Source organism: Copadichromis virginalis, linkage group LG23 (genome assembly GCF_057382275.1).
Source record: "Copadichromis virginalis isolate Kocher_CV1m ecotype Utaka linkage group LG23, C_Virginalis_male_GT1.1, whole genome shotgun sequence".
NCBI classification, from domain to species: Eukaryota; Metazoa; Chordata; class Actinopteri; order Cichliformes; family Cichlidae; genus Copadichromis; species Copadichromis virginalis.
Window position 1 is genome coordinate 193,537 of NC_140639.1, and position 22,430 is coordinate 215,966.

General features: G+C 43.2%; 2 pseudogenes; one reads left to right on the forward strand and one right to left on the reverse strand.

The window, feature by feature from the left end:
- The first annotated feature begins 687 nt into the window (after positions 1-687).
- LOC146679843 (protein cramped-like) lies at positions 688-18,881 on the forward strand (annotated as a pseudogene).
- LOC146679844 (peroxisomal reductase activating PPAR-gamma-like) lies at positions 18,457-22,413 on the reverse strand (annotated as a pseudogene).
- Between the last annotated feature and the right edge of the window lie 17 nt (positions 22,414-22,430).

Here is a 22,430-nt window from a genome sequence, read left to right on the forward strand (position 1 = left end):
GGGAATCCCGTCCGGACCAGTAGCTTTGCGTGCGTTCACCTTCCTGAAGCACTTCCGCACATCCTCCTCAGACACAGTGTGCGCACTGACGTCATCCGCGGTGCGCACACTGTCCGGTCTCATGGTGTTCGCTGTGTCGAATCTAGCGTAGAATACGTTTAGATCCTCACACAGAGAGGCCGTGGTCTGCGGTGTGCTGGTTTTCCCTCTAAAGTCTGTGATCGTGTTTAGTCCCTGCCACATACTCCGAGGGTTGTCGAACTGTTGCTCCACCCTGTCCCTGTACTCACGTTTGGCTGCTTAGATAGTCTTCCGGAGTTGGTAATGTGCGTGTTTGTAGTCCGATGTGTTCGCGGAGGCAAAGGCGGTGCTCCGTGCCGCCAGTGCCGCGCGAACATCTCCGTTAATCCAGGGTTTTTGATTTGGGAAGGATTTAACTGTTCTGGATGGGACGACATCTTCCACGCATTTCCTGATAAATCCGCAGACTGAGTCTGTGTACTCGTCAATGTCCCTAGCAGCCACGTGAAACATTTCCCAGTCCGCGTGATCAAAACAGCACCGCCCTCCGGGTTGGAGCTTCCTGTTTCAGCTTCTGCCTGTAGGCGGGCAGGAGCAGGATGGAGCGGTGATCTGATTGGCCGAATGGGGTGCGGGGGAGGGCTTTGTACGCATCCCGGAAAGAGATGTAGCAGTGGTCGAGTAGCCGGTCTCCACGAGTGTTAAAATGGATGTGTTGGTGGAGTTTGGGTGAGACTTTCTTCAGGTTTCCCTTATTAAAGTCTCCGGCTGTGATAAACGCTGCCTCTGGGTGTGCGGTTTCCTCACTGCTGATCGCGCTGTACAGTTCCCTGAGTGCTCGGTCAGTGTCGGCTTGTGGGGGAATGTAAACAGCCGTAATAATCACTGCTGTAAATTCCCTCGGTAGCCAGAATGGCCGGCACTTAATCATCAGGTACTCCAGGTCCGGTGAGGTCCAGGTCCACTTATGCTTACTCCAAGCACCGCTGCGAGTTTGGCCGTCAGTGTCAGTTTTCGGATTCGCCTGCTGAGCTGCTGGTGGAGATCCACCCGGACCCAGTGGCGTGTCTAGAAAATTTTTGTTGGGGGGCCAGGTAGGGGCACAGATTTGGAGAAGGGTGGCAGATGTAATTGGCAGATAATGTTTTTAAAAAAAAAATCTACCAACCGTTAACCATAATTCAATAATCCTATAAACCTAATAACCGAATGCGCTTTTAATTCTTATTAGAATGAGATTTTAACCACTATGGTGCAAAGTTTTTAGATACTGCGTTGATAAAGTACAAGAGATACAATCAGTGCTTTGTCAGTGTTTACTCAGCATTCAAGGACAGCAATATTTGCATAATATTTTTACTGACATATAGTGCACATATGTTTTGGGCAAAAACATTTTTGAATATTAAAATACGAACATTTGTAACAAAGAATTGACAAATTAGCCAATGCCAATGCAAAACCAATGCCTATTAAAAAAAAGAAGATAATCTTCTCACAAACTGGTGTTTGATTTTGAAACAGGAAAAAAGTGGGGAAACAACTGAAAAGACTAACATTTGAATAAAACCTGAAAGCAAGTAAATACTTTCTATGCTGCCTTATGGTAAACTTTGGTAATATTGATCAAGAACAACACTGGCTGATGATGAAATACAGTCAGCTGGCATGGTGACACTGCCAGTATTAACCTGCAGGGCTGGACTGGGACAGAAAATCAGGCATTTTGACTAGAGACCGGCCCACCAGGTATTAAAGCCATAAAGACTTTGACTGAAAACAAATGCTGTTGTGACAGTGATGTACACTGTCTTGTTGGTATATGTATGATTTCTATACATTTTACGTCAGATAAAAACTTTGGTTGTAAGATTTAGATAATTATTTAATAAAAGCTAGATATTTTAAATGAGAATAAGAAAGAAAAGTATTTCTTTGTGCCCCACCTTTCCCTGTTAATGCCCTACCTGGCCCCCTGGCAAAACTTTCCTAGATCCACCCCTGCACAGTTGCCAGCTGTCAGCTACATAAAAAAGGATCCTGGTGTTATTTGTGTCTCAGAAACAGTTCATAACTTCCCTTCAACTCATTCATGTGAACTAAAAGGTAAACCTGTTTCTCCATCACCTGTTCAGCTCTGATGATTCAGTAAGGACATCTCCTGGTTTCATCTTCATGTTTCCCTCTCACCACATATCCAAACCGATATCATGACCAGCAGCTTTTACAGCTGTGACTCCAGCAAACATCAGCTGATACTAGAAAGTAATATCAAATAAATTCTAACAACAGCTGATCAAGCTTAAATGTGCTGCTGTTGTTTAGCGCGACATCTGCTGGTTTCCTCTTTCTGGCGCAAAGTGGGCGATAAATAAACAAGGGAGAAAAGCCAATCAGCTGATCATTGATCAGTTTCATGATTGAAGTAGCAACAGGAGAGGCAGGGGAGAGGATGAGAGGAGAAGAGGCAGCTGTGCAGCGTAACGACAGAATAACTCCAGCTTTGTGTCTTTTTTTCATTATAGCGAAAGTCCGGGACAAACTGTGTTCCTTCTCAGCTCAATACGAAACGTGTAATATTTTCTCTGAATGAGGGACCATTCCATTTTTTTAAAGAGCCGTTGGCAACTCTACTAACTAACCTTATGAATAAAATAAAGTTCACTATCAGTAACGTCATAGCACCCACCCAGCTGTATATAAACTCTGTCAAGCTGGCTAGAACCAGTACTAGTTATTGCAACTGAGGGTAAAAAGTCAGCACAACGAAAATAAACTCCACCTAAACTTGGTTTATATCTGACCCAGATAGACTGCAGGTCATAACTTCTTACCTGAAGTTCAGTTCACCTGACACTCGGACTGGCGGTGTTCCAGATCTACTGGCGTTTAGATCAACTGGCGTTGGTCGAACAGATGTGTGGCAGTCTTGCGTTTCAGGAGCTGCTACCGACAAACCAGCAAAAAAACGCCAAATGTGTCATCTGTGACACTTGTGAGGTTATCTCAAACACACTCCGTCAGTCTTGATGCTGTTGAACAACAAAATGTTTAAAATGTGGCGAGTTTATCTGGTGATATCCTCATTCGCGACGCGATCGCGAAAACAGCAAACAATTAACACCACGCCGATGTTGTTCACAGGACAGCAAGAGTAAACGATCGGGAGACTCTTGTCGTCGTTATCGTTCCGCTCGCACGGTTTATTTCTCCGATTTCAGCGTTTTTGCTTCACAACTACAGCGAGCAGTTTACTTTGTGCACTAACATGGAGTCGAGTCAACCAGCGCCACCTCTGGCCAAGTGCCACAGCCTACAGCCAGATCAACCTGTGACACACATCTGCACCACGTTTGAATTCGTGTCATGCACATTTGTACCTTTCAACTGTGTCTGTTTAAATCACGGGCTTAAAATGGACCTGATATCAGGACAGGAAAGGGACATTACTGAACAGGGTTGCTTACAGTTCTTTTGTCTTTTTTCTTATTATTTTCTTTTGGGACTATATAGGAAATTGGACTAGAATGATGTTGCAGTTTTCAGCCAATCATTTCATTGACCCACAGATTTAGCCTAGGCTACCTTTGTTTTGTTTTTTTTATCACCCCCATTTTACAACAAATACCAGTAAAGCAGAGGTTGTAATTTATTTGCCATTATTCAGTTTTGGTTTTGCAAATAATCTGAATGAGCCTCTGTAGTAACTCAGAGGGTGACTGATATCAGGAACTTTCTAAACAATGAATCAAAGCTAGAGATGACTTAAGGCTTTCAGGATGACTTTTAAACACAATGAAGGATTCCCCTGTAGGCTACCAATCACTAATAGTATTGTATTTGCTAAGTGTGAGCTGGTTGGTGTCAGTTTATCTATGCAGACAAGGCATTACCTCCTGGGTTTCCACACTACCTGTCCCTCTGGAGGCACAGACAGCTTTGGGTGGGGCTGAGACTTAGTAAGGTGGTGGTGGTTTTTGAGTTTGTTAATGAGGCTATGCCACCCAGTAATCTGTGTGTTCCTCATTGAAAAGTGGAATTTATTTGGAAAAATATTTCAGTACATTATACATCTGTGATTTTAATTTGTACATTTTTCCTTTTAAAATTGCTTTGTCCACAAAACAGCAGCCATTGATCAGATCAGAAACAATATTATTTACTTGTGTATCCTTTGACAGGTATGACTGGTGGATTTTTGTTGTTTGAAACAGAAAAGCTCTGATTGTGTCAGAAACTATATTTAGATTGAGCACAAACGTTTGACTGTCTGACTAAGAAAGCCTCACTTATTTTTATGTGATGCTATATCGGTGCACTTCTATTTTGAAGGCGACACATCTAGGTTATTGTCTGTGAGCCAGTCACATGCTTGTGTTTGTAAATTAACACCCATTTGGGCTAAAAAAAAACAAAAAAAACAACACTTTTTTTTCTTTATTTATTTTTTTTTATAATGTAGCACAGTACTGCAACAGCAACTCTCTGGGTGCTCCTGCTAATGTCTCCTGGTGTTGTGCACAGTACTGGGCCAGAAAACTTGGCCAGTGGAGCCCACCATGAGTTGGTTTTGGAACTGTGTAATGTAGACCTGACCATAGGGACTGATTGCTTTTCCTGTCTCCTTGCCAGAGCTTAACCACAGAGAGGGAAGCTCTGCAGGTTCTGTGCGCTGTAATGGCAGTGGGTGGCTTTGTGTGCATGTATTTTAACATCTCGCAAATCACACACCTCAGATCAACCTTTTTTCGTTATGACATAAAAAACAGCCAGGGTGGTGAGCTGATATTTAAGTTGTGCCTTTCCTCTGAATGTTTCTGTGTTAAAACAGGGGCAGAGAATGGCTCCTCTTCCCAGGGTGTGGTGGGGCAGACCGGGCCTGTGGTCAGCTCCACGGGGGGAGTATCCAAGACCTCCAAGGGCCAAGGGTCTACAGAGAAGGAAGAACAAGCTGGTAACCAGAAAAGAGCCCGTCGGCAGTGGGAATCCTGGAGCGCCGAGGACAAAAACAGCTTTTTTGAGGGTCTTTATGAGGTAAAGCTTGCAACAACCTTTTACCAAGTTAAAAGTTTACCATGTGTAGATCTTTTGACGTCGTAGATTCACGGCTGCCCTCCTTTGTTCCCAGCACGGGAAGGATTTTGAGGCCATCCAGAACAACATTGCAATGAAGTACAAGAAGAGAGGCAAGCCAGCAAATATGGTGAAGAACAAGGAACAGGTCCGCCACTTTTACTACCGAACTTGGCACAAGATCTCCAAACACATCGACTTCGCTAACGGTGAGTTGCTTTTTTTCTCTCTCTCTTAATTCACCTTGGAATTTTTGATCCCCAAATATGAAGTTTGTACACTGTAATGACTTTATCGAATGACGCCTCATAAAAATGTGTACAACTCATACAACAAGGTGATGTCTTAGGCTGATCTTAATTGGTTTATTTTAGGTTTGTGTTTAGTTGTTTCAGTTATGCTACTTACTGCAGACACTGTGAATGAGAAGTAAAGAAGAGATGCTGTTAAACAGCCACATATATTATTATTTTTTCCTACAACAGAACTCACACTGACATTTTTGTTTTTTAGCAAGCAAAACATATGTTAAAGAAGTTCACCAGATAAGCTGGAGCTCTTTTCCCCTACAAAAAGCACCCAGTGTTACTCTCATGTTATCTTTATGTAGCACGCACAGGCCTCCACCAGTGTTGTGACTTGTGCTTCCTTTCCTTCTCAGTGTACTCCAGGGTGTTAAAGAAATCTTCTCAAGAACTGTACGGCCTCATCTGCTACGCCGAGCTTCGCAAAAAAGTTGGAGGATGTAAGTGAGGGCTGTGAAAGCGCTTGGATGCAATGTAGACTGCGTGTGTTTTGCTGTTTGTTCTGCTGGTTGTGGACACAGGGGATGTGATTAAACTCCAGATGATCCCTGTGGCTCGGGGCAGTTGCCCCTGAGGAGCATGTCTTAACTAGCTGTCTTGTGTTTTGTCTTTGACAGTGATGGATGATAAGAATGTGGCAAAGCTGAACGAACTCATCCAGCAAGGGTAAGTCTGTGGCAGAAGCTTTGGCTAGTGGGTTTACGTACACATCTGGGATTGTGATACTTTAAACTGATGCACTAGATCACATTTGGAAAGATACAGATTAGCACTTTGCTAGTATGAAAAACAAATCTGAGGGCTGAGTTGACAGTATGTAGTCAGATGCTTTCTCTGTGGCACGGCAAGGTTTAGAGCTTACAACATATATGAATAAAGATTCTTCTGTTCCACCAGGGCCACCACCGTGCGCTCTAAGGGGAGGAACCTGCGGATCAAAGCTCCAATGTGCCGAGCGTTGAAGAAACTTTGTGATCCAGATGGTGAGTATGAGCCTGCAGAAACCCAGCACACGCGTTACAGAACAAGCACTGAAAACCTCACTGATGGTGAGACTGGGGGGTTCACGGGGGCGGGGCTTTTTTACAAAAACCATGGCATCAAGTGGGCTGGTGGTGTTTCCATGGTAACTTTGGGTGCAAAGTGAGGAGGATGAAGGAGATGACTGTTCTGACCAGCTGTCATCAACCCCTCTGCTCAATAACACCCACTCATCACACTTACTGAAAATATTTGCTTTCATCAAGGGTAGAAAAAGACTGTCTCTTGTCATTGTTGTATGTAAATCTGTGAATGGATCCCACCGAGATTGATGGCTGCCTTTTCATTTTGTCGTGGTTGATTAAGTGAGAGAGCATAGTTGAGTTTATAGGTTTTGGGCTTTTCTTATAGTGGCTGAATCTGTAATTTTGTGTCCTGCAGGAGTGAGTGATGAAGAGGACCAGAAGCCGGTGCGTCTGCCCTTGAAGGTGGCAGTGGAGCTCCAGCCACGCAGTAACCACTCCTGGGCCCGAGTTCAGAGTCTTGCCCACAACCCTCGCCTCAGGTCTGACATGGATAAGAACCACAATATATTTTCAAAAGCATAACATCCAAGAGTCGGAGAGATGTCATACCTTCATTAATTCATTTTCTATTATTATTTTATTTATTTATTTTATTAGTTCAAGCCATGGTGATGCAACAAAGCCTGAGCTAATTTAAGAACCTCTTCTTGGCTTCAGACTGCTTATTTCAGTTTGATGGTTTGCATGTTTTCCACCGTTTTCTGGGTCAGCTCTTTTTTTTTTTTTTTTTTTTTTTTTGTGCAAATTAAATATGTGTGTATATGTTTTTTTTTTAAGCTAACTCGTGAAATTTGAAAAGTGTAAACACCCTCAGACATGATGCTGTTCAAAGTTTAAACTCTATTTCTTTCATTTTTAATTTTTGTTCTCAGTTCAGTTTTCAGTTAGTGTTCAGACTGGGTTTGCTTCTTTTGAGGTTCAGTTTCGTTTTTACTGGTTTCAGTGTTAGGGGTTTTTTTTGTTTTTTTGTTTAATTATTATGATAATAAGGGTTATTTATCATGGGTAGGTTGAAGAAGGGTAAAGACTTTGTGAAAATGGCTGAATTACAGCAATGTCAGTATGCATTTGTTTGCAAACGTGACAAAACAAATATAGTAAAACTATACATTAATGAACATTTCTGTTTTATTTTAGTTATTTTTGGAGCACGTAGTTGGCGTTTTGATTTTTCCCACACAGGATTATTTCGGTTTTAGAAAACTCTATTAAATTTGATCCACAGTAGTCTAAGTGTAAAATGTAGAAGTAGTTTATGTCAGACGTATTCGACCTGGTAGTGTTGTATTTTGCAAAGTTGACATCAAATGTTTTTTCTGTTTTCTCAGGATGGTGGTGGAGCTCCACAGGAAAGTTTCCAGCCTCATAGAGTATCTGAAACAGAAGTGGGCTTATCATGACCAGTGGATTGTATCCTTTTTAAAAAAAACATTACAGTGCAATATGTATGCAAAACTCTTCAGAGTGTTTTTCATTCCTAGTGTACATATTAGAAATGTACTGCTCTAACATGCTGCTTTCTGGGGCATATACAGTGGGGCAAAAAAGTATTTAGTCAGCCACCGATTGTGCAAGTTCCCCCACCTAAAATGATGACAGAGGTCAGTAATTTGTACCAGAGGTACACTTCAACTGTGAGAGACAGAATGTGGAAAAAAAAAAAATCCATGAATCCACATGGTAGGATTTGTAAAGAATTTATTCGTAAATCAGGGTGGAAAATAAGTATTTGGTCAATAACAAAAATACAACTCAATACTTTGTAACATAACCTTTGTTGGCAATAACAGAGGTCAAACGTTTACTATAGGTCTTTACCAGGTTTGCACACACAGTAGCTGGTATTTTGGCCCATTCCTCCATGCAGATCTTCTCGAGAGCAGTGATGTTTTGGGGCTGTCGCCGAGCAACACGGACTTTCAACTCCCGCCACAGATTTTCTATGGGGTTGAGGTCTGGAGACTGGCTAGGCCACTCCAGGACTTTCAAATGCTTCTTACGGAGCCACTCCTTTGTTGCCCGGGCGGTGTGTTTTGGATCATTGTCATGTTGGAAGACCCAGCCTCGTTTCATCTTCAAAGTTCTCACTGATGGAAGGAGGTTTTGGCTCAAAATCTCACGATACATGGCCCCATTCATTCTGTCCTTAACACGGATCAGTCGTCCTGTCCCCTTGGCAGAAAAACAGCCCCATAGCATGATGTTTCCACCCCCATGCTTCACAGTAGGTATGGTGTTCTTGGGATGCAACTCAGTATTCTTCTTCCTCCAAACACGACGAGTTGAGTTTATACCAAAAAGTTCTACTTTGGTTTCATCTGACCACATGACATTCTCCCAATCCTCTGCTGTATCATCCATGTGCTCTCTGGCAAACTTCAGACGGGCCTGGACATGCACTGGCTTCAGCAGCGGACCACGTCTGGCACTGCGGGATTTGATTCCCTGCCGTTGTAGTGTGTTACTGATGGTGACCTTTGTTACTTTGGTCCCAGCTCTCTGCAGGTCATTCACCAGGTCCCCCCGTGTGGTTCTGGGATCTTTGCTCACCGTTCTCATGATCATTTTGACCCCACGGGATGAGATCTTGCGTGGAGCCCCAGATCGAGGGAGATTATCAGTGGTCTTGTATGTCTTCCATTTTCTGATGATTGCTCCCACAGTTGATTTTTTCACACCAAGCTGCTTGCCTATTGTAGATTCACTCTTCCCAGTCTGGTGCAGGTCTACAATACTTTTCCTGGTGTCCTTCGAAAGCTCTTTGGTCTTGGCCATAGCGGAGTTTGGAGTCTGACTGTTTGAGGCTGTGGACAGGTGTCTTTTATACAGATGAGTTCAAACAGGTGCCATTCATACAGGTAACGAGTGGGGGGACAGAAAAGCGTCTTACAGAAGACGTTACAGGTCTGTGAGAGCCAGAGATTTTCCTTGTTTGAGGTGACCAAATACTTATTTTCCACCCTGATTTACAAATAAATTCTTTACAAATCCTACCATGTGAATTCATGGATTTTTTTTTTTTCCACATTCTGTCTCTCACAGTTGAAGTGTACCTCTGGTGCAAATTACTGACCTCTGTCATCATTTTAAGTGGGGGAACTTGCACAATCGGTGGCTGACTAAATACTTTTTTGCCCCACTGTACCAGCTTGTGTCGAATATAAACTGGTCCTTAACTTTGAAAACTCAGCTTAAGAGTCTCATGGAGAGAGAGGCTCTAGAAGGCAACCAGACCAGCACAGCCTCTCCCAGCATAACTCAGAAGGAAGAACTTTTTCTTTTTCCAGCTGAGAGCTGCACATTGACTACACTGCCTGGGGTGGCACGTGTGGTTCACTCCAAAGCGTCCTGCACTGTCCATTGGATCGAGAGTGGCAAGAGCCGACCTAATGCCAAGGAGTTGCCAGCTGCCCAGATCCTGGGCATCCATGCAGCTCCACAACCTCGAACTGGCAGCAAATCTGGGCGGGGAAGCGCTGCTGTTGCTGGTGCTTCACTGACTATAACGGGTGATGCTCGTCGAACTGAAACCCCCAACCCTGATCCATCAGCAGACAGTTCTGCAAAGGTAGAGGAGAAGAGACTTCAGTCCCCTTGTGTCCCAGTTTCCTCTCAGCTGACTGTCAGAGAAGAGGGAGATGGGATGGGATCTTCTGATCCAGGAAAGGCCTGCACTGGCGTTGAGGTCAGTGGTGGTTTAGCCATGACCAGAAGCACGGACAGGTCATGTAGTGGTGCCGATGGCTCCGCTGAGCAGTACAAAGAGGAGCAGAGCACCAGCGCGTCTTCCTCGGAGGCAAATCAGCCTCCTTCAGTCAAACCTCCAGTGACTGGCTCAGACGAAGCCGTGTCGCAAGCTTCCCCACCAGCGACCAAAGAACGGGTCGTTGAGCAGATCAGAGAGGAAGGCTGGAGCGCCCGTGACGCAGAGAACGTCACCCTGGCCGAGCTGTACCTGATGTTTGGGAAGCCAGGCAAGCTGCAGCTGGAGTACGAGTGGCAGCCGGTCACAGCTCCACCCAGCAACTCAGAAGAGGGACAAGCCTCAGTGCAGCCAAAGCCCGACAGGACAAATCGAGTTTTGCGCTGCTTACTCAAGCTGGTTTCCACTGAAGTCAACCCCAAACCTCTGGTAAGTTTTCCCTTTTCTGTCTTCCAAGATTGTGGCCTGGTGTGTTGTTTAAATTACAAGTTGAAAAGATGAAAAATGTGTAATTATCAGTGGCATTAAGGCTTAAAATTAAACATTTTTAAGATGCAGCAGTGTGAAGAGTTTATATTCCGTACAAAGCCAGCTGATGAAAAACATGTTACTGGTTATGTACTATGAACACCACAGGTTTTTTTTTTTGTTTGGTTTTTTTTTGTCTTTTTCAATGAAAGTGCTATTTCGAGATAGGAGCATATCATGTGTCTTTTCCTTCAGGCTCCAGAGCTGTGCTCCACAGCCACATCACCCCTCAAGACCTATCAGGAGGAGCAAAACCAGGTCCTCACACCTCCGGCGAAGGGTCCTGTTGCAGGCGCCCGTAGCCCCAGCTGTGGGCGGCCGCAGGCGTCTTTGCGCATGCCCAAGTTACAGCTGCCAAGTGCTGGAGGTATTTATGTCTCTCTCCTGCTGGCTTTTGTGATAAAGTCTTTTCTGTACTTACAGTGCTGTAGTTATTAAACAGCGAGAAGTAATTATGCAGCACCGATGCTTCCTCTTTAGAAGTTGTCTTCAAATAGCTGCCTTTCCTGATGTGGCACCACATCTGTTTCAATCCTGTTCAGGTGGGCGCAACCTTACCCGCTCTCTGCTGGGTTCTACTGCAGTTGGCGAATCAGAAAGCAGCGTGTTCGCAGTACCCACCACGCTGCCACCCAACAGCTCACGGCACAACCGAATGTTCTCCCCTAACAAAGAGGCAGAGCTAGCCTTCAGACAGCAGCTCGACTCGATCAGTGTAAGCCAGAATAATGCATCATTTTTTGTTTATGCCAACTGTACAGAGACATAATTCATGTATTAACGAGCATTAATATGTGCTTTTTTCTTTTCTTTTTCTCACAGATGCAGTCAGATCTTTTCCTTTCTAGACAGAGAAAACCTCGGAACAGACAACTTCGCAAACCACTTGTAGTTCAGGTGAGAGCAAGATCATTATCCATTCATCAGTTCTGGGCTTGGTTGGGTGGAAGGCGGGTTTTCCTAAGTGTGTTTTTGTTTGGCCACTTCTTTCTCGTTCACAGCGAACACTGCTGCCCAGAACTACAGGAGACACTCCTCAACACGTCTGCTCCTTCTCCATCCTCTCCAACTCCTCTGCCACAGGTACTCCTCAGATGGCAGGACAGAACGATAGAATATGTCGTCAGCTGAGGCTGGAAATGTTTAGGGCGTAGTTTTACAGTATGCATTAATGAAATCACAGCTAAAAACGATTTCTCTTTCTCAGCAAGACCCTCTGGTAATTGTCTGCTCTCTCACTTCCTGTTTCTTCCTTCAGGAACTGGATCTTTCCGGCCGATCCATCCCCGACTAGCTCCTTCCTCTCGCTCTGTCCAAACTAAAACAACCCCAGCAACATCCAGCTCTGCGGGGGCCAGCCAGCTCTCTAGTATGGACTTCTTCTGTTATCTACTACATTTTTCTGTTTTATTGAAATATTGATAAACTCTACACCAAATATACTGCAAAAAAATTACATATTGTTGTTTTTATGGGGTCAACAACTTTGCTTTTATAAGCACCCAGTTTCACACCTTGGCTCAGGCGATTAGAGGATCATCAGGGGTCCTTTTGTCCCTCTGTGGGGGGATACTCCCACTAGGTTTAAATCTGGGACTCCCCACCATTTGACCTTAGAACTGAAGAAGCTTCTCGGATGAGAGGTGAAACGTCTTCAAGTAACTTAAAGAAGTCCAGATGCTTTTCTTTGTAAGCTCCTTTGACTACGATGACCTGGATGACTGAGAACCTTCACAGACATATTTTATAAAATTGCTTAAAAACATATTTAAGGTCCAAGTTGTATTTGTGTAAGATTCCTGTGTCAAAATCTAGAACTCTGAGAAGGTCAGTGACAGACAGTATTTCTGTGCAGACGACAGAAGCAAAAACATTTTTCCAGAAGACCTTGGACCATCCTTTTTTTTTTTTTTTCTTCCTGCTCTGCTCTTCACATGCTGTTGCTGTTGATGCTTATCAGGAGTGATATGACAAATCTCTCGTTTGCCTGAACTGTTAATACTTTCAGGTGCCATTGACCTGGCAGCTAAGTCTGCAGGCATCATCCCAGGCAGTCCCTGTCGGGAGGTGGATTCTTCCACTGTGGATAACAGCGCTCTTCTCGCCACCACTCCCATTGCTGATGCTGAGCCAGACTCTCAACTCCACCAGCAAAATGTTCCAGAGGTCAGAGACACACACACACACACACACACACACACACACACACACACACACACACACACACGGACTAGAACCCTCCTTCATTTGATGTCTCCTCCTTGCCTGTGGCATTAGAATAAATGCTATTGCCCATTACCATCTTGGAGTGTTACATTTAAAACGGTCAGTTTTTGATTTATCTTACTTTAATGAAAGTTATTGCTCACTCTAATGATTTTCTGTTTATCTGTGCGGTGTAGGCCAGGTTTTGCATAATGTTTTTCTTTTTACTGTGCATCTGTCGTACAAGACTTCACAAATGATTTAGTAATTTTTATAGATTTTCTTTGTAGACATTATTCTTGCATACAGTTGTCATATTCATGATCACCTGTTTATTTGTCTGTTACGGTTTAAAAACAAGCTGCTCCAAACAGTTTGCCCTGATGGGATAAATAAAGCTGTTTGTATCGCCATCAGAGCGTTTCCTTGCTCACAGTGGACCTTTGTGAGGGAACACTTGGCTTAGTTAAAGGCAGTGAGTCTGCGTAACCTCATTTGTTTTCCAGTCGTAGCTGATCACCATTTGGTAAAGAAAATTGTCAGCTATGCTTGAATAAATGGTTTAAAAAAATGTGATGTGCTAAGTTAAATCGCTCTTTCCATAGAATGGCGTACCACCTCCGTCTCCTGGAGTCACCGGCGGGGGAGACTCACTCCTCTCTCCCCCGAGCGTTGCCTCGCTCCTTGATATCTCACTCCCAGGCCCTCCTGAAGAGGCTCTAACCCCCGGAGAACCTCAAACGCAGATCAGCGACTCCATCATCGAGCTTGCCATCAACTCCACACATTACGGTGCGTGCACGTGCAGACGTCTTACCCGAGCCATATTGACAAGAAACTGCTAAATAAAGCTTGATGATGTTTGTTTAGTGAAATGGAAAGTGAGAGTAGGTTAGAAAGGTTTTGTAATTACCACTGAGGTCAGCTTTGTGGCTCCACAGCATTAATTCCTCTGCAGGTTGTGGAAAAGAGTGCACGTTGACATCCAAGCAGCTAAACATCTGAGCCTGCTGAGTTTAATCGCTGATATCTCATTTCTGTTTGCCTGCTGCACTGCAGGTGAGGAGGCTGCTCTCTCTCCAGCCAAGCTGGGCAACAGCGACGGCTCCAAACTGCTGGCCTCGTCTCCCTCGCTCAGCCCATCCAGAGGCTGGATCCCTTCACCCAGCCACGACCCTCAGTGGTACCCCAGCGACTCGTCTGACTCCACACTGGGATGCCTCCTTTGTAAGAGTTTTTTTGCTTCCTTTCTCAAGAGTGTGCCAGAAGTTACATTTTAGGCCAAGAAGAACAGAATATTAAGTGGATGTATTTTTATCATTACTTCCCACTAAAAATGCTGCATACAGCAGCACGTGCAGTCAACATTTACAAAGATTTGTTTGTAAAATCCCCAATATTACTAACACAGCTGTATGATGAAAGGCCATTTACTCAGTCTTTTGCTCTTATTTTCCTTGCAGCCAGCATGGTCTCTCCTGATAAGGGCAGACGGACCACCCTAACCCCCACTGGCCCCTCCAGTGGCACAGCTCTACTCGGTCCTAGCCTCCTGGACTGCAATTCTCATGATTCTCATGATTCAATCCCGTGGCCTTCCTGATGTGGCAGAGGTAAGTAAATGCTTGTTGATTAAATGAAAGAAAGTTGTGACTGAGAAGCAACACTTGCCACAAACACAACACAGTCTGAATCTCAGCAACCAACATGTTATATGTTATTAATTAGTCTCTAAAATGTAAATGTAAAAACATCACTTCCCATTTTAAAAATAACCTGCATTTATATCCACTCTGAAAATGTGGTTCTTATCCCCTTTTGGATCTGTCCTGCTGTGCAAGTGGACTCTGACCCAGAGCCGGTTGTGTTAGGGACCACATGGTACCTTTTGGATAGATCAGCTTCTGGGCTGATCCACCAAATTTTAGGTGATTTTTAATGAAAAACTTGTTGAGTCACACCCTGAGATTCAGACACCATACCTTTTGAAATGCTGACAGCATTTAATATCTGAATCTCAGTCTGTGAACACGTTTTCATTTTTAGTGCTCTCTCTCGCTCTCTTGCGTGCTTTGATAGCGACTTTATGAAGAAATGAATCGGGAGTGTCAGTTAGCTGGTTCAGGTGTGGCAGGAGGGGATGAGGCAGAGAGAAGCTCTAAGTTTGTTAAAGATAACCTGCCAGTGAGCAGGTTTAGTTCAGATTGTGTTAAGTGATTCATCTCAGGGTTAACAAACGCAGACTTGTTAGCTTAAACCTGTTTCCTGGGATGGGGCCCAAACCTGCCTGGGAGGTGAATAGAGCCCGGTGACTGTTGCCTCCTGTGTTTGGACTAACACATCTGCTTTTTCAGTAAATAATTTAATTTCATTGACAGATATTGATGTGATGAACTTTTCCCCCCCTGCACTCTTGACCTAAAGTATGAAACTGTTCGAGGGATGTCTGGAAAAATCTTGTTTTTTGGGGGTTTTTTCTCCTTCTTGGATTTGCCCTTGTTGTCAGTCTGAAAGCTCTTTGGTGTTGCTTGCAGATGGATTCTCAGCTTGCTTGTATGATGAGTGAGAGCAGCATAGACTACATCGCTCGCTTCAATGATCTGGCTCAGGAGCTCGCCGTAACTGAGCCCTCCATTCCACCTCCCTGAGGAAGACTCCACCAAGCCATGGTCATCTGTACCTCTAATCTACAGCCAGTTCCAGGCATTTCCACAGTTCCAGGAGAGAGAGACACAAACTTCTGGGCCCACACTTGGAAGCAGTGACTACTGCTAGAAATTCAAAACCGATTTGCAGCCAGCAGCTGCAAATTACCCCAACTTTTACCACGTCTGGTTCTCACACCTGTCGATAAGCAGGCCATTCCTAAAAAGAGACCAAGGCAGAACTTTGCTCACCTAGAGCATCATGTTGTTGGTGACAAGAGGTACTGTAAGTGAGGAGAGGAGAGGTTTCCTCTCTGTCTTCTCCCTGTTTGGAGAAAGAAGACTGGGGAGAAAGGCCAACCCCATCCCCCCTCAAAGCCATCCATGGCCTGTTTGTAAAAGTGCAATAATAGGTGGTCAACCGTGACCATTGTTCAAAAGCGAGTTGCGTTGGTTTCACTGAACTGTTCTCTAAGGAACAATTCCCTTTAAATACAAACACTTTAGATAAAACAAATGAGTTTACAAAGATACAACCTCATGTACAGGAAAATACTATGCCATATCCGAACAAAATATCTGATCTTTCATGTCTCTTCCTGCTCTCGGTGTGTGAGTGCATGAATGTATCTGTGTGTGCGTGTGTATTAAAGGCTGTAAGGCTGACCGCTCAAAATGTGCAGTTCAGATCATCAGCTGGTGGCAAACAGCCACTGGACTGTGATTTTTATTAAAAGTAATGTCGGTGAGAAAGAGATACTTGGCATAGTTCAGTAGCAAAAGTGGAACAAAACAAAGTGATGTGTAGAAGTTCATTTTTCCTGTTGGCCTCCTTTTTTCTTTTCTTTTTGTTCCTCATCTCTTATGAGTTCAGGTGTTACAGATTGTGTTGTAGTCACACGTGTTTGGAATCGGGTTCTTCATTTCTCAAACCCACATTTAAAAAAAAACAAACAAACAAAACAAAACAAAAAAAACAAACAAATACAAATAAAAAATGGCAGCTTGTTGGTTGACTCCACTTGGGTAGCTCCACAGATGCTGAAAATGTTATTGGAATTATTTTATTGTTGCATTCATTTCTCATTAGTTTTGTGTGCAGAGATGCAAGTTCAAATATTGGATTTTGTTGCATAAACAGGAATACCTTTTTAGATATTTAAGCCCTCTTCACACGTGTGGTATTTGGAGACTGAATCAGAATGTTTTAAAGAGTCTGTGCTGACAGTGCTTATAGCCACAAACAGCATAATGTGCGTAATGTACTGTTCTTCATGGTTGTTGCGTCTGAATGAAAGCCTTGAGGAACGTTCACATTAAAACGTTTCCTTTGACTCGGCGCTTTCCCAGCTCCTCATTCGCAAGCTGCAATAGGGAGAATTTCCCTCCTGTATTGTAGATGTGAGCGTGAATTGCACAGGAAGGTTTTAATGAAGGGAGATGAACAACTCAAAAAGATGCGCGTGAGCGGCAGCACTCTGATGCGTGCCTGTCTGTTAACATACATTCAGGCTTGCGCTGTTTTAAAAGGTGACCTATCCAGACCTGAAGCTTCCAGATCAACAGCAAGGAGGGCGTGTCTTTGTTTACTTTTGCTGTCGTTTTCAGTAACGCTGACACAACAGGTGGGCGCTCTCTTGCCGACGCCATCGATTACAAGGAAATCTAACAATGTTGCTCATTTACTTTCCTTAGTTCTGTTGCTTTCTTGCCGTCCTAATTAGTTCAAACAAATGAGCTGGCTGCAGCCACACATTCATTTTGTTTGACAAACTAGAATTATGAATGTCCTGGCTACTATTGAGTTCCCAGTAGAAATACACTCCATAAGAGCGAGCGGTTAATTTAATGAAACACTAAAGCCATAGTTGACTCCATTTATTTTAATTTTTGTTTTTTATTATATGCCCCCAAATTACTTTCCTCTGACTAGTGGATGCTAACAAAACACTATGACTAAAGAGTGGCTCTTGCATGTTACAGAAGCAGACATCGTTTCTCTGAATTTTTCATGCAGTACAGACTCATTGCCTTCACATTTAATTTGATCAACCAGCATCATCTCTATGCAGCTGTGTGAACCCGTTTGGTGTAAACTGTTAGACCTCTTTGTCATTCCACAAACGAGATTGTAAGACGATCTAACAAATGTAAGCGCTCCTGTGGTGTTAGTTTGTGAACATTTGGAAACGCTTGATCTTGTCACACTAGATGATTCTTAATAAGGAATCCTATTGAAGGATGTATTTGTACAAATGGAAATTCCAGTATTCACTGCGCTTTTGTAACATAATGTAAATCATTATTTGGACTATTTATTGTTAATATTTCTGAGACAAGTGTTTTTTCTGTTTTAATTTAAGGTGACATCCAAGAAAGGAGGAAAAAAAAATACTGTTTTCAGTTTGTAAAAGGTGTTTTATTCTGTGCATAAAGATAGTTATAAAAACCTGCCTGTTTTCTTGTATTCACTGTGTTTGGGGGATACACAGCAGTTCATATGCAAGCTTGTACAAAGTTCGGTCTTTGGCCTTGGGCTTGTTTCTGACAGGTTTGTCAGCTTCTCCAGAGATGGATGAGTGGTTTATCCGCACAGACTCCACACTGAATTCCTCGCTGCTCCCAATAAAAGTACAATCATGCTCCAATCCAGACGACACTTTAAAGTGACAAAGAATATTAGCCGGAAACAAAAACTCGACTGCACGTACGTGTGCTGAAGTGACTCATTTTCAGTGATGTGCTCTGCATACTGCATGGAAAATATGACCCAGAAACAGGTCGGGTGCTGCACCATTTTTCAATGAGAAATTGTTGGCAAACGTTGACTTTGTAACCACAGTAGATATTTTAAAGGAGAGTAAGTGACACAGTTGTGGGTAGACATTCTGCCAAAACATCAGACATGATTCCTTTACCACAGTTTGGTTTATTTAAGCTGTTCTGTTTGCATCAGGAGTCCCAAATTATGGAGTTCAAATTAAACCATCTCTTCTCACCAGCCTGCAAAATGTGATACTGCAGGCTTTTGCCAACAATTTTTGTTGTTTTTGGGTGGGAAGGGTAAAAGTTTCTCAGACATGACAGACAATATCAACATGTAAATTAGACATTAAACAATGAATAGTACAAAAACCCACTCCAGCTCTGTCCCAGATGTTATAAAACAGATCTCCTCATTTCCTCCAAAGTCTTGCTTATTTCAGGTCCTAGACCTCACCAGCTCGAACATCACTTATCCTTAGGTTTTTGCTCCTTTCGAGCGCGCGAGGACATGAGCTTGAAGAAAAGTGCAGGCCAGAGTGTGCGGAGGTATACTGCAGCAGTGGGCAGAGGGCCGGCCAAAACCACGTCTTTACTTTGCTGACGAACAGCCTTTAGGACTTCCCACGCCACGTCCCTGGGGTCCCAGCCCGTAGCTGTAGTTCTGTCCAACACTGAGCGGTAGTTGCAAAGACAAGAGACATGTTGCATCATTGATACAAGAGAGTACAGATTACTTCAATTAATTCAAATTACTTTTATTTATATAGTACCAAATCACAACAGCAGTTGCCTCGAGGTGCTTTTTAATGTAAGGTAAGAAAGACCCTACAATAACTTATAAATTACTCTGGTTATGTTGCTTCTTACTTTTATTATTTAGTTATAAAAATCCATTTGGCTTGTAGTCTTTTCCTTATGTAGTCAAAAAAAAAAATCAGTAAGAAAACACAAAATCCCAGCTGGCATCAAAGATCCACACACATTCCAACACCACCTTAATAACTCTGAGATTTATCACCTGTTACCAGCTGACTCTTAAAAATGCTGCTTTTGCTACTGTTACTCTTTTGTTCCATCCTCTCACTGCCTCACCTCCATACTTGGATCCATCTCCTGTGACAGCATTGATCGACAGGTTGGTTCAGATGTACCCGGGGCTGATCACAGTCACTGGGATCCCGTAGCGCTCCATCTCTGCCCGCAAGCAGTCGAAGTAGGCCTGGGTGGCGTGCTTGGACGCAGCATCTGACCAGCATGAGACAAATCAGAGGCTTGCTTTAGTTACCCTCCTCCTGCTGGCAAACTCATGTTGTGTTTGTTTGCATTAATCAAAGACGACTTACAGGCTGACCGGTAAGGAATGGCTATCTTCCCCTGGACGCTGCTAATCACTACAATATGGCCGCTGTGCCGGCGAACCATGGAAGGCAGGAGAGCTGTGGAGAGAGGAAAGAAATGAAAGAGAGAGGGCTGACTCATATTCATGATAATCTTCACCCAAATCTCTACATAAATGACTTATTAACTTCACATTTAGCTCGGCTCTTTCAACCACAAGCCAAAATAAATGAAAACATCCCGTACGCTGAAACCAACAAGATTAAACAAACCTTGTGTAAGAGCAACGGGCCCGAAGTAATTTGTCTCCATAACATCCCGCTGAACTGAAATGTGAGTCTCTAGTATATTGCCAAGGTAACTGATTCCAGCATTATTAATGAGGATGTCCACTTGTCCGTAACATTTCAGGATCTCTTCTGCAGCTCTCTCCACCGTGTCTGTTTTAGCCAGGTCGAAGACAACAGTACAGGGAGTGTGAATCTGGTGGATAACCAAAGCGAAACAAAACGACTCTTTACAAATGGATCCTTAGAGGCTAAGCTATAGTTCAGACAGACCAGACTTTATTGTGTTACTCCTTTGTGTGTATATACATACCAGTTTCTGTGTGTTTGCTGAACTCGCTGTTAGTTCTTGGACCACCTGCTGCAGGCGAGCTGCGTCACGTCCACACAAGCCGTGCACCTGCAGCGTGGAAGACCCGCGCAGACTCTACAATGCAGAATTCTCGTTGTAGATTAGTGAGCATAAAACAGGGGTGGGTGCAGAGAGCCACACCACTAAGCTGAACTCAAATCTGCTCAGTATCTCTTTAATTCTTACCAGGAGCACTTTATAAAACTGAAATAAGCATAGAAGAAAACTGCTAACATTTTTATCATGATATAATAAACATTCCCCAAAACAATTGTGCACAAAATGTCCATATTTTTGCAAAATTTAAAAGACTTAACTTTATTTTAAAATAAGTGCTATTGCTATTTTTAATTATTTTTTCTTGCTCAGCTACAGGAATCTAGTCCGTCTTGAGTTTCTACAAGTGCATCCAGTGAATCAACAGTGCAACAAACTGAAGTTAACGGTTTTAGTTACAACACCAACAGCATGGTTCACTGACTTGCACAACACCTTCTGCTGTACGATTCAGCGGGAAAAAAAAGCAATTTTACTTCTGGCTTCATTTCAGTCACTTTATCTTGCATCTGCTTTAAAAGTCCCACATTTTTCCCTGTCAGATTTTGACAGGTGTAAGTTGTTTACAAACAAACAAACCTTGGTAGTCCCTTTTACTGAGCCTGTGGCTGCTAAACTCTTTTCGTTGTCCCATGTAAAAAATTCATTAACAGGGCTGGGTCATCACAACTGTCATCCACAGCCACCAAGCACTCTTTGATAAACTCCTCAGAGGATGGCTTGTTTGAAATCACAAAGCTGGTCTTGCCTGCTCCATCCCTGGATGTGTGAGGCTTAGTGAAAAGTCCTGTTGCTTTTCGCAGATTTGCTAGCAACAGTCCAGCTCTTTTCTCTCTCTGTTTAGTCTCACAAAGGGGATTCAATCTGTAATCCATAAACAGAGCACTCTGCTCTCCACAAACTAAACACATGGCTTTACCTCTGACTTCAGTAATTAAATATTGAGAAGTCTACGTCCTGTTAAAAACTCTACACTCCGTATCAATCTTTCCTGTTTTTAAAGGTCAGCTGACATCTTTCGGGGCTAGAAACTCTCAGAAACAAAAGATCAGGCACACTTACAGAGGAGATGCATTCGCTCACAAACATGTGTTTGTAAAGTAAAAAAATAGCATTCATGTTCAAAATAGAAGTGACAAATTTGTAATGTGGTTTCCTACAAAAATCAGGAATCCACTCTCTGACCAGGAATTTATCAAAGAGTGTTTGGTGTCTGAAATGGGACAAAATGATTCATGTATACGTATATATGTTTAAATCCTAATTTCCCATTGATCGCACGCAGACTGGTCCGAGACAACCAACGGGCAGTACAATGTCCAAATCTGATAAAGAACTACAACTACATGTTGGCATCTGCACAACAACACTGAAGAATGAGATTGCACATTATCTAAATAAAAGCCTACTAGCACTAAAGCAGTATGGTTTAGAGAGTTTGCACATGTAAGCTGAAATGAATGAATGGAGGCTGACCTTTCCCGAGTCCAGAGCTGGCCCCAGTTATGACCACTACAGCACCTTGGACTGAAGCCCCTTTTCTGAGACGTACAAGTATCCGGTACAACAATACGACTCCCAAACCGGTTAAAACCACCGGTAGCATTCCTCCTCCCATCACACGCTCCATTACTTGGCAATCACCAGCTACCTGCAGGTAAAAAATAATCAGTAAATACCTTATAAGAAATTATTTACTGTACCTTTAAAGTCCATCTGAATGCAACTACCAACATGACAATAATAAACACACATACAGCCAAAAAAGCGGGGGAATTAAATGGTAATTCATTGTAATAAGAACAGTAGGAGTTATGGATCTTCCTTTATCTTCTTAACCACTTAAGCCCCACCTGCTAGCAACAACCAATAACTTGATATCACCAGACTTCGGACAATCTTATTAAGCAAATGTTAACTAAATACATGCATCACTTAGCACATTAATATTCGCATGGTTAAAAAGTACAGTTCAGTATGCCAGGTGAACACCTTGCACATGCACACACTGGGTTTAGCACTAGCTTGTTCTGCGCAGGCAGTGTCAAAATAACGGCTACTGAGGCTAAAGCTAACAACAGCT